Source organism: Phyllobates terribilis, unplaced genomic scaffold (genome assembly GCF_046119375.1).
Source record: "Phyllobates terribilis strain yellow unplaced genomic scaffold, ASM4611937v1 Scaffold_4__5_contigs__length_816908805, whole genome shotgun sequence".
NCBI classification, from domain to species: domain Eukaryota; kingdom Metazoa; phylum Chordata; class Amphibia; order Anura; family Dendrobatidae; genus Phyllobates; species Phyllobates terribilis.
In genome coordinates this window covers 677,954,824-677,960,748 of record NW_027362764.1, presented here as the reverse complement: position 1 = coordinate 677,960,748, position 5,925 = coordinate 677,954,824, and the positions used below count along the sequence as shown (strand labels likewise).

At 44.2% G+C, this 5,925-nt stretch overlaps 1 non-coding gene and 1 pseudogene across 1 annotated transcript; both read right to left on the bottom strand.

Annotated features, from left to right (window-relative positions):
• Positions 1 to 672: 672 nt before the first annotated feature.
• On the bottom strand, positions 673 to 791 carry LOC141266633 (5S ribosomal RNA). The gene has a single exon (XR_012320663.1). It is a non-coding gene; the product is annotated as a 5S ribosomal RNA (ribosomal RNA).
• Positions 792 to 1,723: 932 nt separating this feature from the next.
• On the bottom strand, positions 1,724 to 1,843 carry LOC141269970 (5S ribosomal RNA; annotated as a pseudogene).
• Positions 1,844 to 5,925: the final 4,082 nt, after the last annotated feature.

The following is a 5,925-nucleotide window of genomic DNA, read 5'->3' as shown; positions in this document are numbered from 1 at the left end:
TGATATTATCAGATGAGATCGGGCGTATCCAAGGTGGTATGGCCAGTAGAAGCTGCTCGATCCATCGCCCGGCCAGCCTTTCTCAGGATCGCTTGGTGGCGAGCAATCTGGCCGTGACGGGGCGGGCTCCGAAGGGTCCATGCAAAGTCTGTGCCGTCCCTACAGGTGTGGTTTGTTTAGCAGTGATTCACCCGTCGCATCAGGTGTCTTCAAAAATGGCTCGGCGCAGGGTCTCCTGCAGGCTAAACCCTTCATCGCGGTAATGTGACAGAAAGAGCAAGCTGGACCCGTAACTTGGGGGCGGAGTGAGACGTTCAGGGGTGAATGAAGGAAGAGGGTGAGATGGTTGCCAGTGACTTTGAGCTGCTCTTCAGGGGGGAGGGTCGTGTTGCCTTCAAAGGTCTTCTGCTTGGGGTTACCGGTGGTTGCCTCCAGCCACGCGGGAGACGCTGGTCCTGGTGAAAAGGAGCCTAGTATTAAAAGTAAAGAAGCAACAATGCTGGAGGCCCACGGTGATCAGAAGGATGCTGGTATTTTGCAGAGATGAAATAGCGCAAGAGAGAAAGCAAATGAAAAAAAGAAAAGAGAATGAATTTGTGCACTTGTGAAAGGGAATGGAAAAAAGGCATAGAAGAGAGTGCCCCCTGCTGGTGGAAGGAAGGAAAAAGCAAAAGTCTACAGCACCTGGTATTCCCAGGCGGTCTCCCATCCATGTACTAACCGGGCCCAACCCTGCTTGGCTTCCAAGATCAGACGAGATTGGGTATGTTCAGGGTGGTGTGGCCGTAGGCAGAGACAAGCCTCTCACTTGCTGCTTTTCTACTTTGACGTCTGGCTACCGGCTGCCCTTTCCAGTGCTCAGCAAGACCAGGTCCTTTTGTGCTTTCCATTCTCTTCAATTTTTTTGCTGGCTTCCTTAAAAGGTCTTGTAGACAGAAGGCCCCACTCAGAGCCGCTGAGCTCACTGATCGGCTGCAGCGCTGTCGACGGAACGTCAGCTTCACGGCCAATGCCACAGGCCGGGAGCAGAGGCGAGACTCACCGGTAGACCCGGGTAGGGTGAGTAGAGCGCGGTTAGTTGCTTTCTAATAGCCTGCAGCCGGGGATTAACTTTTAATGAAAGGGAACAATCCCTTTGACTGTCTGCAGCGCGCCACACCTAGGAAGCGCACTCTCACACACAAGCCAGCATGCACACGTGCTCGCACGTGACAACAACCCCTATCTGCCCCTACAACCTCTCCGTCACCATGCGTCAGGCTCTCCTGCCTGTTTTATAATTTCAGGGCCCTAGCAGGAATCACCACCCCCCCTCCCCAATTCCTTCCGCACCTTCCTTGCCTTCCTTGCACTGAGGTTAACTCCTTGTCAGCCGTCTGGCTTGGTTACACAAGCTTCTTTGCAGAGAAACATGTTACTTCTGCTGGCCCTCGCTAGGCGGCCGGCATCCAAAACCTTCCCTGGGCACCTGCTGAAAGCCTGGCCCCTTCACGGCTCCGGGTGCTTTTAACGCCATCATTTCCACACGGCGAGCTGCGGAGTCAATAAGCACTCCTAGCCGTGGCAAGGAGCTCGGTGTCAGGCCTGGGTGGTAGCGTACTTAGCTGCCAACTGGCTCAGAGGCCTTGGGGCTTCCATCATCTAAGTTACTTAAGGTCGGTGTCCGGCAAGGCGCCGTTCCATGCTAGCCGAGCTGGGCAGTAGGGCAAAACGTCATCAAAATGGTCTACAGCACCCGATGTTCCCAGGAGGTCCCCCATCCAAGTACTGTCCGAGCCCAGCCCTGCTTTGCTTCCGAGATCAGACAAGATGAGGCGTATCCAAGGTGGTATGGTCAATAGACGCTGCTTGATCCATCGCCCGGCCAGCCTTTCTCAGGATCGCTTGGTGGTGAGCAATCTGGCCGTGACGGGGCGGGCTCCGAAGGGTCCATGCAAAGGCTGTGCCGTCCCTACAGGTGTTGTTAATTTAGCAGTGATTCACCCGCCGAATCAGGTGTCTTCAAAAATGGCTCGTCGCAGGGTCTCCTGCACCCTAAACCCTTCATCGCGGTAATGTGACAGAAAGAGCAAGCTGGACCCGTAACTTGGGGGCTGAGCGAGACGTCCAGGGGTGAATGAAGGAAGAGGGTGAGATGGTTACCAGTGACATTGAGCTGCTCTTCAGGGGGGAGGGTCGTGTTGCCTGCAAAGGCCTTCTGCTTGGGGTTACCGGTGGTTGCCTCCAGCCACCCGGGAGACGCTGGTCCTGGTGAAAAGGAGCCTAGTATTAAAAGTAAAGAAGCAACAATGCTGGAGGCCCACGGTGATCAGAAGGATGCTGGTATTTTGCAGAGATGAAATAGCGCAAGAGAGAAAGCAAATGAAAAAAAGAAAAGAGAATGAATGTGTGCACTTGTGAAAGGGAATGGAAAAAAGGCATAGAAAAAAGTGCCCCCTGCTGGTGGAAGGAAGGAAAAAGCAAAAGCCTACAGCACCTGGCATTCCCAGGCGGTCTCTGTTAAATGGTTAATTATGGAAATTCATTTGGAATGTTAATCGATAATCATTTTTCTGAGTTCTATGCCTCAGCCATCGTGTCTAGTTGACATGCGCTATTTGTGTGTGTATATTTGGTTCACTACCATATGTAGAACAGGTGTCCATACGACTGGCTATAAAAGCCCATGGTACAGAAATGGGGGGCTCTCTTGCTCTGCCCACCCCACAAGACACAGAATCTTCATGCTGAGAAGCAGATGACATGTAGGCCTGGACACATGCTGGACAAAGACATGATTTACCAGCCAGGATCCAAGGAAAGATGGGTGAATCTCAACAATTAAGCTAATTATGGACAAATGGACAATTACTTTATAACTAATTATTGTATGTACCTGCTGCAATCTGATTCTTTTTAATGGACAATCCAAGAATAAATAGATACATTTTTTATAAGAATATCATGATATTGATACTTTGAGAAGTCCTCAGTAGAAAAAAATAATACAGGAAGAGTATTATTTTACAATGGTGAGCCAGCCAGTCCTGTTTTTTTTTTTTTTAAATTAAGTAAGTGAATTTCTTCCGTGAACAAGGGGGGAGTCCTGACGAGCTGAACAGCTGTTGTTCACGTGTCAGTAAATTCACTAGTTTGTCACAAGAAGCAGAAAGGACCTACAGACTGAGGAAAGACAGGAAGCAGAGGTACTAACAAGGAACAGAATCACACAGGAAAAGAATCAGACGAACTGAAGACAGGACGTGCTGATAAAGAGAAGCCAAGGAATCTTAAGGTAAGCAAAATATGGATATAATTTCTTCTTTTGCTAAACAAAGTAATATTAATTTCAAAGTTAATGTAGGAGATGACATAGAAGTTTTGTGGCTCAGTTTATACAAAGAATGTGAATTGCAGAATTTACAGTTAACTTCTAAATTGGTAAATAGAGACAAACAGAAATTGAGAAATATTCTACATTTGGTAGATTTTTTTCATAGTCTTGTGTTAGAGATTTCTAAGCAGGAAAATATTGTAGAAGTGTCAGACGGTGATACTGATTCTGACTGTAATGTGGAAAATGAACAAGAAGTAAGACACGTGTCTGTAACTGAAGGTGACCTTGGGTCTGACCAAGAGACGGACATACAGAAACATGACATGGGAGGAGACATGACTGACATACGAGAAACCGACATACTAGGTGATGTGGGAGGAGACGTGAGTGACATAGGAGGAACGGACGTACAAGAGCCACTAAAAATATCAGAGAATTCTGGAATTACCCAGGCTCAACTCCAAATTAAAATGAGGAAAAATTTGCTGAAATTATACAAAATCATGCCAAAATATGATGTCAAAATTCATGCCTGTAGAAATTCAGAGACATTTGAGAGCTTCTCTGATAAGTTTGATTTATCCAATGAGGAGAGGAATCAATTATTTAAAATATGCATTCCTGTGACATTGTCCAGACGTTTACATTTAATGCCATGTGAAACTGACTCTCCTAATGGATGGGAAAATGATTCGGACAGATTAAGATATTTGATTTATTGTGTCACAAAGGATTTTCCCAACATAGAAGATCTGCAGAAACTAATAATTGGTAGGAAGGAATGTACATATACATTCATGTCCATATTTGAACGGTTGTACAAAGCTCTAATCAAAAATGGAAAAGTACAACATATGATAACAACTTTTGTACAAAAATTCAAATTCCTAAATTCAGTTTCCCAAGTTATGGCATCACAAAAAAATTCATTATTTGAATGTGCGCAGATGCTGGATTTTGTTAGAAAACATGAGAATCGTGAAAAGAAAATAAATCAAGCTAAACTTATAAAACCAGGAAAGGTAAAATCTTACCAAAAGCCAAAATCAAACTCTCCTAGACTGAGTCATCCCCATAGTGAACTCTATCAAATACGCAGAAGATTTCATATATGTTATAAGCCATATCAGCCAGTGCAAAGATCCATCTCTCTACAGAATGAGTTAATTCTCAGTCAGAACTGTGATTCTCTAAAAAGGAAAATGGCTGAAACTGATGGACAGAGACAGGTGAGACGACCAACTCACTGTGACGTCATGGAATGTGGACAGAAGAACAGGCAGTTCTCTGAGGTTTTGAAGGATAGAAAAATGTCTTTCCTAAATAGGGCATTTCTGGAGATATTTGAGAGAGACAGAAGATTTGGTTTAGGGAGTGGCTAAGGAAAAACTGTAATTATAATGTTGTATCAAAATGTAATACAATGTCTCAATATTTATTTATAATCTTATACAGTAAAATTATAGTTACATAGTTTCTAATAGTTCATATATATATATATATATGTATATATATATATATATATACACTTGTCTAAGTAGAGATTGCGTATAATTGTATTTATATATACTTTTATAAAATATATACAGTACAGACCAAAAGTTTGGACACACCTTCTCATTTATAGATTTTTCTGTATTTTCATAACTATGAAAATTGTACATTCACACTGAAGGCATCAAAACTATGAATTAACACATGTGGAATTATATACTTAACAAAAAAGTGTGAAACAACTGAAAATATGTCTTATATTCTAGGTTCTTCAAAGTAGCCACCTTTTGCTTTGATGACTGCTTTGCACACTCTTGGCATTCTCTTGATGAGCTTCAAGAGGTAGTCACCGGAAATGGTTTTCACTTCACAGGTGTGCCCTGTCAGGTTTAATAAGTGGGATTTCTTGCCTTATAAATGGGGTTGGGACCATCAGTTGTGTTGTGCAGAAGTCAGGTGGATACACAGCTGATAGTCCTACTGAATAAACTGTTAGAATTTGTATTATGGCAAGAAAAAAGCAGCTAAGTAAAGAAAAATGAGTGGCCATCATTACTTTAAGAAATGAAGGTCAGTCAGTCTGAAAAATTGGGCAAACTTTGAAAGTGTCCCCAAGTGCAGTTGCAAAAACCATCAAGCGCTACAAAGAAACTGGCTCACATGAGGACCGCCCTAGGAAAGGAAGACCAAGAGTCACCTCTGCTTCTGAGGATAAGTTTATCCGAGTCACCAGCCTCAGAAATCGCAGGTTAACAGCAGCTCAGATTAGAGACCAGGTCAATGCCACACAGAGTTCTAGCAGCAGACACATCTCTACAACAACTGTTAAGAGGAGACTTTGCGCAGCAGGCCTTCATGGTAAAATAGCTGCTAGGAAACTACTGCTAAGGACAGGCAACAAGCAGAAGAGACTTGTTTGGGCTAAAGAACACAAGGAATGGACATTAGACCAGTGGAAATCTGTGCTCTGGTCTGATGAGTCCAAATTTGAGATCTTTGGTTCCAACCACTGTGTCTTTGTGTGACGCAGAAAAGGTGAACGGATGGACTCTACATACCTGGTTCCCACCGTGAAGCATGGAGGAGGAGGTGTGATGGTGTGGGAGTGCTTTGCT